Genomic DNA, 14,623 nt, shown 5'->3' on the forward strand with positions numbered 1-14,623 from the left:
CTCACCTCAAAATCTCCCTTGGTAACAGTGTGTGCTCCCTGGAGACGCTAGTCTTCCACCCTCCACAGCTCTCCAGCGGGACCCTGCGGAGAGCGTGAGCAAATAAGAATGGACGGTGTCATCAGGACAGTGTGTGTAGTGGAAGTTGGACAACACCTACGAGGCGGTAAGGCACTGGGCTTGACGAGAGGCGAAGAATGTGAGGCCCCCCCAGACTGTTTGAGGCAGCGGATGGTTAGCCGAAAGATAATAGTGTTAAAGAAAACTAGGCGTGAGAGCTTTCCATGTATTTCAAAATGATTTGGAAACATGGATGAAGGCATGTATGCAAAGAGTCTCAAGAGCGACCTGTAGAATGACGTATTTGCCACGAAATGGTTGAGGTAGCCTTTACATTATCCTGCTGGGGGTGTGGCCGTTGATCATGTGTAGTGACGGTGTGCGAGGGGGAGGAGGAGGTGTGGTGTGTGTTGAGACGAGAGCCTTACACCACGACCCACAGAAGTTGAAGGAGTTTGAAAGACTTGTGCTATAGCTCAGGACTCTGGACGGTGGGTGAGTACAGTGTGGGGCTGAGCTGACAGATGGAAGCTGAGTGATTTGTCACATAAAGATTTAATCTGTGCTGAGAAATATGAAAAGATGAAAGGTATTGGTAATGATGATCATAATGATAGATATTACTATAGCTACTACTACTACTACTACTACTACTACAATAATGGTAATAATAATAATACTATTAATGATTATAACAATCATTATCATTATGATCATTATAATCATCATCAACATTATCTTCGTTGTTTTTTAATAAGACTTATTAAGACCAGACACTTCTCATGGAACTTTTGCCACGATAAGACAACAGACCAACAAAAAATACGATAGACACAGAGTAAATCCCACACTGATCGAAAGGACATTGTAAACAAGACGCGTAACACCTGGGCATAAACGAGGTCTTTGAAGAGAAGTCATCGGTATAGACAGGTCATGGCCACGTACACCTGACAGATATGAGTTAGTATCCTTAGTAGAGCAATGGGCAGCTGTAACAATCATAACACTGTGGACCTGTAACCACCTACCTAAGACCCTCTGTATACAGGTGGTTCGTTGGAATGAAAGGCTAGTAGGAAAGATATTGGTTACACACATCTGCCTCCCACGGACACACAGAAAGGTTCAAGCTGTGCACATATGTCCCACAACAACCAGGTATTAGCAGCTCTGTTTTAAACATACGACTACCATAAAAGGGTATCAGCAATACACGTGTGAATAAACAGCAGGAGTCAGGTATACGCAGATATAAGCCGTAGACAGGTGTTCTCGCCACCTGGACTACCTTGCTTCAGTGTTCGTAAAGACTGAAGTGTTGAGGACAGTACAGCGAGCCACACTGTGTGTGTGTGTCTGGGTGTGTGTGTGTGTGTGTGTGTGTGTGTCATACTCCAGCCGGAGGCATCTGGCCAAATAGGTCACATCAGGACCGTAGAGTTATTCCTCCCGGCGAATGTTGCACAGGTACACAGTGGCAGACGAATGACTGACGGAGGCGGTGAAGGGAGGGAACAGAGGTAAAATGTCTGTAAGGTAATTCAAAAGCATCGCCTCATTACCAAACCCACGTGTAACTAGTGAATGAATACGATTGTGTAAGAATTACAGAAAGAAATAAAGCCAATGTTGAATAACACACACACACACACACACACACACACACACACACACACACACACACACTCACACACATAAAACCCCTGGAGGGCATTCATAACGATACCACAACTTCAAGGCTACACATCACGCAGGAGCAGGAAAATGATGGACCCTTTTGAAGCGAGAAGGTCCGGTACGAGAGCGTGTTTCTCTCCTTGAAGAACATACAACATCGTCGGAGGCGACTCCTCTTCGCGGCCGTTGCGTGTCTTCGGCGGTTGAGCCAGTAGCCAGGACTGTAAGGAGACTACCAGCGTCTTGGCAGGTACTCCACACAGCGATGGGTTAGGTGGAAGTGCCGTGTGTGACTAGCACAGTACACGATCTAATCCTAATTTCCAGAAGACAGGGGAAACCTGCAGATCCTCCTTTGGTCTTCCTTGTAGACGATACAGCCTTGGAAGGTTCTCCTGAGGAAGCCAAGAGCCAGTGAATGGAGAGGGAGGAAGCAGGGCCACGACTACCTGTGGTCGTTTCGAAGCCATTCATTGGCACATCATTACGGATGAACTTCGCAGGAGCCAGGAGAAAGACGTTGCAAGTAGCGTCAATACAACTGTTGGTAGCGTCCGTATGGCAACCTAGCATACCCGTATGGCAACCTAGCATACCCGTATGGCAACCCAGCACGCTCGTATGGCAACCCAGCACGCCCGTATGGCAACCTAGCATACCCGTATGGCAACCCAGCATATCCGTATGGCAACCTAGCATATCCGCATGGCAACCCAGCACGCCCGTATGGCAACTCCTGGGATGCGAAGACGGAGAAATAAAGTAATGAATCTAAGTTCTTGTGTAGCAATGGTGTGTGTTGTGCGGAGAGTCACAAGCAGCAGCAGACGGAAGAATGGCCGAATCAGGTGGTGGTACTAGCCAGTTACAGGGGCTTTGGTGCTATAACCAGCTCATGGGTCAGTTGTCGGAGGCCACCTGGGCGATTAGATGATGTCAATGATTGGATGTCGTGCCTTGTGGCCAAGGGGTACAAGCTGAGGTACTGCAGGTCAGGTGGGGTTGGACAACGATCTATGCCGAAGGGAATAGGGTGAAGGTGATCGTCCAAGAAGGACACCAGTGGTATATGAGGCATTTCAGAGCGTGGCAGCGAAGGCAGGTGTTTTTTCACTTCCTCCAAAATTCGTAAATACTTTCCCCTTGTCTCTCCTTTTTTTTTCCCCTTTCATTAATCTCTCTGTATTTCAGTTAAGGCCCGAGCTTGATGTGGACATCTGCCCGGGACTGGAGCCTCCAACTTAGAGTAAAAGATGAGATAAAGATATTGTGGGTCTGATCTTACCAGACGGGAAACACATTCACACTCACTTTGGGTGAGTGTTGACATGTATCACTCCTCCACACTGAGCAACGCAGGGCAGTGGATGATCTACCGAGGCAATGCAGTCCTAGGAGTGAGAAAATCCTGAGGTCTTGGACCAATCGAAGTACATCTGCCTACAGTGCCTATACTCCACTACAATAACGTATCAGGGCCGTAGATGCTACGGTTTCCACTACTGGTATCAATCACCTCCATTGCACATTACCTCCTCCCTCCTACCCCTTAAAAAGCTACTCAGATCTACGGACGTACAGCAACAGCTTAAACACAGTCATCAGCAAAACAGTCTCCCAAAACCTAACATCCCAAACACAAACACTCAGTAAACATCAACAGAAAATGTGTAACTCCATCCTACACATACTGAATCTACTACTCCACACAACCCTATGCACACACTTATAGTTTTACAACATTGCTGAAAGCGTCACAGCGTCAAACAAGAGGTATATAACAGTCTCAAATTCAAGGAAGGTCTTGGATATATACATAGGTGCTCACAGAGGACGGAAAAAACGTTGTTACTTCGTCAGGAGAAGATGTGTCAGCGACTGACACCATCAAGGACAACTTGGTGTACAGTATACTCTCTGATGGCTGTCCGGATATTTACTATGGGGAAACAGAGCGAGGTATGGTCAATAACATGAGTGAACGTAAAGCTGTTATACGTCATCACAGGACATCGAATGCGACATCTGTCCACGTGGATAGGTACGGACACCTACCTAGGAGGATAGCTACTAAGCTGCGAGTGGGCAGCTGGGAAACCCTGTTTAAGTAGAGTCTAAGATGGTAGCTGAGACGAGACGAGACGAGATTAGACGAGACAGATTGGCAGGAAGTGAAGAATACAATGCTGGATCGACAGTGTACGATTGCCTTTGGCCAACTCTTGAAGAAAGAAGATCGTTGACAAAGACAAAACAAAGAGCATAGGAGACAGAAGAGAACCCTTGTGGGACACCGTTGCTGGTCGAAATAGAGGGAGATGTTGATCCACTAATCACCCATGGAGGCAGACCGGCCAGGAAGGATGCAAGACATGAAAAAAACAAAGTGAGGGACGAAGACAAAAGAGGGGAGCTTGGAGATCTAAACCCCGATGCCACACCACGTCAGGAGCTCTCGATATATCAAGGGCTACACAACACAGGATTCTCCAAGGTCGTACAGTGATGATGACCAGACGTTGAATAAGATAGGGAAAGGACACTATCAGTCTTTCTGTTAGTGTGAAAACCAATTTCCAGCTCCTCGTTTATGATGATTCAAAGATTATCATTATTACCTTATTGATTCTCAGTCTTTTTCCTTGTTGGACCATTGTATGGTGTGTCCCTGTAATGATTCTAATTGTTCCACGACTTACACGATCGATTGTTTTCTTCAGTGCATTGCTTCAAGTTCTCATCTGCCCATATACATATACAATAACCAATTTCATTTCATTTTTCTGTTTTTGGTCTTCTGCTTCTATCATTATACTGACTCGAGTGTTAACTGGGAGAAGTTTGAAATCTCCTTCTTACCTTCTCACAACATCTGATATTTTGATTCTGACCAGCAACATGTGTTGATGCACTAGACAGATATTCAAGTCTGCGTACTTTAACCTGGCATTATATTTCACTCTCATATTACAGATCAGACTAACTGCTTGATATCTTTTTAACTACAAGTCTAGATCCTCTTTATGTGTATAATGGCGACACGCAAGAGCCAGTGTCTTAGGAGCTTCAGCTCTACCGCTCTCATCAAGACTTTGCCTCAAGACAGTGTCACATGTCGGTTTTGCATGAGGGAGTGCACCAACTGACCGACCCCCCCCCCCCCGTGCTGAAGTCCACTCCAGCTGGTCCTACCCAGGTGCCTCAGCCTTCGGTTAAAGGTATCGTCATCAAGCTTATCATCAATTCATCATCATCGTCGTCATTATCATCACTGACTCATACTACTGACTCATTAGCATCCTGCACCATTTTCTTGAGGGTCATTTTCTCATGATTTCTCAAGAGTTTTTTCTTAAAGAGGTTCCTGTCCCAGCTTTGAGTTCCCTAGATTTAAGTTTGTCATTTATCGTAACTCATTCTCAACAATTCACAGATCTTGGGGACTCTGTTTCTTTTTCTTTATCCGTTGGGCCTCCGTTGGGCCTCCGGTGGGCTTCCGTTGGGCCTCCGGTGGGCCTCCGTTGGGAGCCGCCTCCCTGTTCATCTCATTCCATGACATATCTTCTCAAACTTCCAGTCATGAAATTCCCTCATGTCCTTTTCTCTCCATTTGCCTATGACGTCCGAGCCTTTTCATTCACATTTTCTCTTAGGTTTTTCTTCTGTTACCAATCGTCTTACTAAATCACACTCGAGTCATCTTCTTCTTCTTCCAAAAATCTCGTTCCATTTGCTGCTATTTACTATTTTTTTTTGTTGATGTTCGTTCATGAATCTTTGACCCATTTTCCTTATCTGCCTTTCAAACTTTGCCATGCCGTTTTCTCTAATGGAACTCTATGGGTGACTATGCCCAATGCTTTTTTCTTTTTTTGTTAACAAAGTCTAAGATATTATATAGATGTGGAGATGATCTCTCCCTCCGAGAGGGTTCCACATATGTTATCTCGTAGTGAAGTGATTGGTAAAAAGGAGAGAGAGAGAGAGAGAGAGAGAGAGAGAGAGAGAGAGAGAGAGAGAGAATATAAATATCAGACATTGATTACACATGAGGGGAAAAAATGGGGGAAACCAGAAAGAAGGAAGGAAAGAGTTGACAAAGGACAGAAACGACCACGGCCGTAAGGGTGAGGAGGAGGAGGGGGAGTAGGAGGAGGAGAGGAGAGTGGAGTGAGGGGAGAGAGAGAGAGAGAGAGAGAGAGAGAGAGAGAGAGAGAGAGAGAGAGAGAGAGAGAGAGAGAGAGAGAGAGAGAGAGAGCGAGAGGGGGAGGAAGGGGAGAGGAGGAGGAGGAGGAGGGGAGAGAGGGCTGTGACAATCTGATCTCGAGGTAAACCTCTTATGCAATTGACTTTTCTCTTTTTATAAAGGTGGTCGCGAGGTTGCCTGTTTACAGGCGTTCAGCCGGTTAGCGGCAGAGCTCGATGCTGGGGTGGGGGGGAGGGTGGGGGGAGGGAGAGGACACAAGCGCTTACGGCTGGGGAGGGATGGAGGGTAGGGGGAAGGGGGACACACCAGAGTTGGGGACACAAGCGATTATGATGAGGGGGACACCCGCGCACACGGCTGGGGACATCAATGTTCACGTTTGGGGACACCAATGTTTACTGCTGGGGACATCAATGCTCACGTCTGAGTACACCAATGTTTACTGCTGGGGACATCAATGTTCACGTTTGGGGACAATCTTATGTCTTATGTTCTCTGAATTTTCTCAGTATTATTCTACCACTAGGTGGTGCTCAAACACCAGCTGTCCGAAGTTCTCCTTTGATTTACTCAACCTCTCGCCTTCACAGAGGCACCATAAGGAATCTACAAAAAGGGAAAAAAAAAAACTGCGTAACAAAACTTGGACGACAAGCAAAACGCAAACAAAAATAACAAAAAAAACACTCGGAAAAAAACACAGCACATAGCATATATTACATTATATTCCTATGAGTCCACGGGGAAAATGAAACACGAAAAGTTCCCAAGTGCACTTTCGTGTAATAATCACATCATCAGGGGAGACACAAGAGAGAAATATAACAGTCAGTTGATATACCAGGTGTTGGAGAAAGGTATACTTATTCATTATCACCATAAAGCTCCCAATTATCAGAAGGATATTAAGGATCCATCGCTTATGTATCCACAAATCAGATAAACAAATATCACTTATCATTATGAGGACATGTTAGAGGAACACGCATCATTAATTAACCTAATGACATGTCAGAGAAACACGTCGTCATTACCATGGTGATATAACCAGGTATATCAGACATATCTGTCGTCCATTACTTAGATGGCAATATAACCTGATGTTGGATAGATACGTTCGATTCATCACCCTGGCAAATGTATTCCTGTATCAAGGGAACACATATCACTTGTGACCACATCTGTCTAGGTGATTGAGGGCTATGGGTCATTCATCATCATATTAGAGAGACATGTATCATCTGTCCCCATGGCAATGCGTCCAGGAGTTAGAGAGACATGTATCATTTATCCTCATGGCAATGTGTCCAGGAGTTAGAGAGACATGTATCATTTATCCTCATGGCAATGTGTCCAGGAGTTAGAGAGACATGTATCATTTATCCTCATGGCAATGTGTCCAGGAGTTAGAGAGACATGTATCATGTTTCCCCATGACAATACCTTCTTCCACCCTGAGAAAAGAGAGCACTTCCAGCCAGCAACCGCTCCACCCCCATCAAGGACCCCCCATCTAAAGCCTTCTCTTCCCCCTGAGATTACGTCACTGTCCTCCCCTCTTCTTAAGATCTCCTCCTCCCTCCTCCTCCCTCCTCCTCCCTCCTCCTCCTACTGCCCCTTCTGAAGTCCTCCCTGCCCTTCGGAGTGTAGAGGGCTTCGAGGGCTCGCACCTCGAGTGTTGATTCCTGGGTGTGGCGGATGAGCTTAAAATTAGGTCTCTGGTAGCTCTTTGATGTTCCGGTGGACGAGGTGCTGCTTCCTGCTCGAGTGCTAGTGGGGTTGGGGAGGTGAGGGGGTTGAAGACACTGCCACACCGTCCCCTACACTCTACACCCTACGTAGGGCTGCATCCTAACACCCCTACACCAGGCTATACCCACGTACTGTCCTTCATATGCTGGGGAAACACTCTCATAACACTACAGCTAAGTACACACACACACATACACAGAGGTACACTTCATAGGACCCTACACCTAAACACATATATATGATCACCTCCACTCCACACCCAGCTATACACAAATCCCCTTATCTTGACATAGGCATACACATATCTGAGGACGCCCCTCACCAGATATTAGCATATAAGTATACCACACATTTGTGTTCTCGGTTGGGTACAGGGAGTGTATGGATAAGTAAGCGTATAGTGAGTATGAGGATAAGTAAGCGTACAGTGAGTGTGTGGATAAGTAAGTGTACAATGAATGTGGGGATGAGTAAGTATACAGTGAGTGTGGGGATAAGGTCGTGTACAGTGAGTGTGGGGATAAGTAAGTGTACAGTGAGTGTGGGGATAAGAAAGTGTACTGCACTCAGCAGGTGGAAGAGATTAGAGGTACATAAAAGATTATATGATAGTTATCTTTATCTTTATCTACCTATGAAGATAATAAGATAGATATGTAATTTCACCTCAACCCAGACTGAATGCCTCTGCAGCTCCATGTTTATTGAATAGCCAGGCTTTTTTTAATTTATATTTTTTCATTACTTCATTGTTCGCAAAAAATGAACAAAATGTGTTTAATATTACTGGCAACCATGGAAGCAATTACCACTGGATTATAGAGACTCTATCATTTATTCTCACTAAAAAAATTTGGTAGGATATCACAGTTTGATAATAAATCTCTATTTGACTCGAAAACGCTTTGGCATTGTTATGATCATACAAACCGCAGGTTTTGAAACAATGAAGCATTTGGGAAATATCATTGTCTCGACACTGGGTTGGTGAAACGGATGAAACCAATTTTTTCTTTTTGGAGAATATAATTCATCTTTAAATATTGTTTCCTATAGTTAGATGGGTGACCCATATAGAAGGAAAACTCTATAGAACACGGCCTATATTTACTGTCATAGGGAGGCTTGGGCGCAACAATAAATGAATCCGAATTGAGACTGATTCAGTCGACTGTCTCGGTGGTTCATATCCGCCGGTGCTCTAGTGTTGCTCACTGGCGGTCAAATCAGGATCTTTTCCAAAGGTCTGAACTTACAACATGATAGAAGTGTGACCTTGTAGGTTTATCCATCTATCTATCTACCTATCTATCTATCTATCTATCTATCTATATATATATATATATATATATATATATATATATACTTGGTGTAGCGGGAATTGTTCCTTGCCGTAACGCATTCACGAGCCGCCCAGGGTCGAGCACATAGATTCGAATCCTAGTCGCGGCAGTCGGTCCACAGTCAACCCAGCTGTTCATCCACCCCTACGAATTGGTCGATCAAACAGGTACCAAGCTCAGTCTAGGATATATATATATATATATATATATATATATATATATATATATATATATATATATATATGTATATATATATATATATATATATATATATATATATATATATATATATATATATATATATATATAGACCATGTCTCTGCATGTCTGTCAAATATGTAAAACTTTCAGACTGATAATTTCTCTGTGTACCACACTACTTAACATCCAGGGTACACTCATGTGGGTTAAATAAGATGGGAATCAAGCTTGAGGCGGCAGTAATATCATAAGTCGCAGCGCATCCCTCTTGGTTGGCGGGAGCGGGTCACGACTGTTGACAGAGTCGACAAGTATTTACAAAGTTTATTTACAGCCGTAAGCCCGTAGGCAAGTGGCTTTCCACGCTCTCTGTATTGTCCTTCGTCTCCCGTCGTCGTCCTCCGTCTCAACGCTGTCTCCTCCTCCTCCTCCTCCTCCTCCTCTCCCCTCCTACCCCCTCACGCCCCTCTACAGGGTCGTAAGTGTGAGGGAGATGTTCGTAAAATTGGTGGTCCTAAACCTGTTGTTTCTCTAAGAGAGATAGATGTGTGTATCTACGTCTCCCTGCCTTGTTATCTCTCATGACGCAGTGTCGAGCTTGTATCTATGTATCCCTGCCTTGCTATCTCTCATGACGCAGTATCACCCTTGTATCTACGTCCCCCTGCCTTGTTATCTCTCATGACGCAGTATCAACCTTGTATCTACGTCTCTCTGCCTTGTTATCTCTCATGACGCAGTATCACCCTTGTATCTACGGCCCCCTGCCTTGTTATCTCTCATGACGCAGTATCAACCTTGTATCTACGTCTCCCTGCCATGGTATCTCTCATGACGCAGTGTCACCCTTGTATCTCTAAGGGAATGACGGAACCCTGAGTATCTCTCGCTTGTATCGACCACAAAAGAATCGGCAACTCCGATCTCCCACAAAACTGTCTCCTGAGACCTCTCTCTCTCTCTCTCTCTCTCTCTCTCTCTCTCTCTCTCTCTCTCTCTCTCTCTCTCTATCTATCTATCTATCTGTCTATCTATCTCCCAGTGTTACGCCTGCAAATACCAGTTATGACAAACAACATTGTGTACTGACCACTAGAATCCTATCGATATGAACTATAAGACACAAAAACTCAAACAGGAAATGATCCTGTGGAGGATTAAACATCAGTCATTTTCTAATATAGAAATTTGCATGATTGGTGACCGCTAATTGGTGACCGCTAACATTTTACCTCGCAAAGAAACATTAACAAGTTTTATATCTGATTGAGTCATGTAAAATGACAAAGTACTTTGATCAATTCTTTGTCCTCCTCAAGATCAAAAGTTTGTTGCTTTGATCATTCGTTTCAATCTGATTGTTTATCGTGTCTGGTTTTCCTTTCAGCTGTGGGGATCTGAAACAGTACAAGGTATGGTTGAGGTGACTGGGGAGGTAGAATGATTGAGGATCACTGGAGGATATAGTGGAGGTGTGTTCGGTGGTTTTGTGTACATATACAGGTCGTGGGGAGAGCGGTACATCACGGTGGAATGAGGATTTAAGAAAGGTGGTGGAAGGGGATGAAAAATAAAGATTTTTGAAAGGAGGAACGAAACATGCTAGAAAACAGGAACGTATGTAGAGGAAAGAGCATAGAATATAATCAAATAAAAAAGTTAGAATCATGATATATATGAATTAAAGCAAAACATACGAGGGTCTAGAAAAAAAGGAGGATCTAGAATGAAAATAAAAAAGAAAAGAGGATCTAGCAGAACAAACAAACAAATGTGGATCTAGAAAGAAAAAAAACATAATGAAAGGGAATTTGAGACACTAACAAGCTATCCTGCAAGAGAGTTAAACGGAACTCGAAGAAAAGGAGCGCATTAGGAGCAAAGGAGAATCGGATGCGTCTGGGAGAATGCTACTGGCAGAGGACGAAGTGTATAAGAGATGAAGAGAGTGTTTGATGGAACTTATTGGAACTAGAGGGAATACAAAGGCATAAAAACAACAACAGTGTGGTTACAGTAGGAAAACAAACAAATGATTTATGGAAAAAAAAAATCCTTGTAAACTCTGTAACTCAGGAAGCGCAAAAATGTCACTTGTGGACCTGAAGTGAAGTGTTTAGCAAATCTATCTTGAAATGTCTTTGTGGTACTGTTTTCAGCTAATTCTGTTCGTCAATCAGTCTATATATTAGCGATCCTGTTTGATGAAATATTACTTTGAGAGCTAGGAAGGGCGACAGTGGTGTAATACTGAACCATGGAGAAACAAGGAAATTTGCCCCATAGTCGCTGTTTGCTGATGACGCTGTGTTATTAGTTTAATCAACTGGATAGAATGATGGGCCATATTGAGGATGCATAAAGGAGGAAGTGGAGGATTCTTAAATTGACTGCGAGTAAGAGTTAAGTTTCTAATTTTTGAAAAGCATGGGAGACCAAAGTGTAAAACTAATTTGCATGGTGAAGAACTGGAAATTGTGGGGTAGGTTTGAATAATTGAGAGTGAAAAGACACTTAATAAAGAAGTATGGAGATAAATGTCAATAAAGATATAAAAGAATTAGCTTCGTACCAAGCTTGTTATGGAGGCAACCTTCTTGTGACGCAGAAGGTGAGGTGAGTGGCCTCAATATTGCGTCAAGAGGCTCCTCAACCCCAGCTTACGGCCTACGCCCTCCCTCTCCTGCTGCTGCTGCTGCCACCATCAACTGACGCTACCTCCTTCTCCACCTGCTGTCAGCGCCATCACCTGCCGCGACCTATTACCATCAGTTAGCAGTGCCATTGCCACCTGCTACCAATCCCTGAAGCTACTACTCCCAGTACAACCAGCTACCACCATCTGCTTTACTACCATCACTTACTGCCACTACCACCTACTGTCAAGATCACCAGCTGCTTCCGTCACCATTATCACCACTGCCACCATATGTTCTTGCCATCGCTTTACTGCTACCACCTCGACCACCACCTCCTCCATGACCATTCGCATTTCACGAGGGTCATTCCTCCACCTTCAACAGCCGGTCCTTAGTAACACGTTTGCAGGATCTTCACCAAAAAGGACCTCAGATATCTTGGAGCTTTACCAAGAAGACTAAACATTACAACCATCCCCACGAGTCTTTATGCTGAAGACATATTCTTCACTTCGTTCAGCTCCCCTACACCAGACTAACCACGGATAGAAGGCTTTGTACCCTTGAACTCAAGCAATGTGTCAGGGTTCGAGCTAGCCTTTAGCGTCCCCATAGGCACGGGCCGCTTGGCTTTGTACCCATGAGCCCAAACAATGTGTCGTTCCCAACACACATTTACATCGCTTCATCTGCCACTGAGTTTGGTCAGAGCTTCCCAACAGTGTCCTTCTCGCTGCGTACATAAGGTGACACAGAAAAACTGAAGTTGGTACAGCATTGCAAGAGCACCAAGGATAAACCTTAGGAACGCCAGTACATCTGTGATGAACTAACATCAACAGATTTTGGCAGGTTAAGATAGAAAAGGAATGAGGTGATAAAGCAAGTACAACGTTTTCTCTCTTAAGAGGTTTGCATACTATGAAGTCGTACTTCACCAGCCATGAATAGGTGATACAACTCCACAAAAAGTATACTGAATATGTGATTTTTGAAATTTCACTTATCCTTTGAACTAGTCAGTATAGCAATTTGAGTAATGAGGGGATGATAATGCTGGGGTTCCTTTAGCTCTCGTTTGCCCCAAGAAAATCTGTTGAAAAGGTGATAAAGTCACAAGTTTGTTTCAGTAAAATGTCTATGAATTATGGCGGAGAGCAATAGCTGAGTGTTGCTCTGTCGTCTTTGTATCATAACAAATGCACAATATTTACTGTTTCATTTACCTTCAGTTTCCAGAGGTCTACCCTGTTCCTCTACCTGAGAGGATAAGAATTTGTGCAATTGGCAAAGGAAGTGACGTCAGAGTTTTCGGTACGACTCGTCCAGCCAGCGATATATGGCAACTACATCTTCAGAGTAGTGTGTGGGTGGGAGTTCAGCGAACACCCGAGTTAGTGCCCAGTGAGTTGGGGGGAGAGTATGATAATGAACTCCTGACCCGAATTTCTCGTTGCCTAACCTTTCTCTGGCGATCCCTCATATTTCTGCAAGGTGAAAGCCATCCAGATGGATAGTAAAAGTGAAAGAGCTACAACCCAGTCCCTTGCTTTAAAGATGATGATGCCCGCAAAATAGAAAACAAAAGAGAGAGCCAGCCCAAGCTGATACAGCAACACAAGCCCATAACACTTATTTGTAGGTGAAGAACATGTTGCATATGGTTCATGCCCTTGTTTAGAGCTTGTTTTGATTTCAGAAGAAAACAAAAGGCGTTAGTTGCTCCAAAATGATGATAAATTTAATAATCATACATGGAAGTTAACAGTTACTCATTTGACATTTGTTTTCCAACCTTACGTTATCGTCCATCGAGGCGGTGAATATGGAAAATATTTTTTTATCTACTTATTTAGTAAACAAATGTCATGGCCGTGGTGAGTATGGATATTACCCCAATTCATATTTGGTATTTGATACACATTTCAGCTTAACACAATTAGAATATATCTATTCATTGTGACGTCCTATTCTGACTCCGCAAATTATTCCTGAATGTTCCTGAGCGATAATCATATCATTTCGTTTGAAAATATACTAAAACGCCAAGTGAATTATTTGATCTTACAATATTAGAATGAATAATTGTTTTAGCATTCATCGATTCATTTTTGTTACTATTTCACAAAATTGTGGTCCATCTGGAAAAAGAAAGTGAAAATAAAGTGAGTGCGGTAGTTGCCAGATACCACTTTCTCATTGAGAGTTTCTCGAAATAGTGACATCATTTTCTGGGCAAACTGTACATAGTCGTTGATGCTTCACAAAGACTGACAAACGAGACACTACCTTCCCCAAATACCAATCCAACGCTTCCATCAACACTTTAGGTGGGTTCAACTTCAAGATGGAAGCGAGCTTTTTTGATACTTCTTCCTAGTTGAACCATCAACACATTACTTAGATATATGGGCAGTTGAAAATGACTTATCACCTCCTCCTAATCTACCGTCCTGATTTAACAGCCAGGTTCTCTCCTTGGTGGACAGACGTCACTTCAGAGACCCCATGCACAACCCTGTAAGTATTACTGGTCACTTCCTAGCCATATAAAACGTCACTTGCTTACTCCTAACTTCAGAGGCATAGCGTCTATTTTCTCTAACTTTGGACAAGCTTTAGCAAACTCCCAGTAATACAATAGACAATATAGAAGTCCACGTCCTCACCCTATTGTCGGTCTGACTGTGTTTACATAACAAGAACGTAGGTTATAACCATCTGTTATCCCTCATTACCTG

General features: G+C 43.6%; 1 protein-coding gene across 3 annotated transcripts in view; it reads right to left on the reverse strand.

Moving 5' to 3' along the window:
- LOC139753708 (chaperone protein DnaJ-like) overlaps positions 1-14,623 on the reverse strand; it is a 294,700-nt gene that overhangs the window by 233,342 nt on the left and 46,735 nt on the right. The window contains exon 2 of one of the 3 annotated variants that reach the window (XM_071670435.1): positions 6-83. The exons of the other annotated variants lie outside the window; for them this stretch is intronic. The gene's annotated coding sequence lies outside the window, so the exon portion shown is untranslated. The remainder of the gene's footprint in view (positions 1-5; positions 84-14,623) is intronic. 3 annotated transcript variants of the gene reach the window in all.

Source organism: Panulirus ornatus, chromosome 15, assembly GCF_036320965.1.
Source record: "Panulirus ornatus isolate Po-2019 chromosome 15, ASM3632096v1, whole genome shotgun sequence".
Taxonomy (NCBI): domain Eukaryota; kingdom Metazoa; phylum Arthropoda; class Malacostraca; order Decapoda; family Palinuridae; genus Panulirus; species Panulirus ornatus.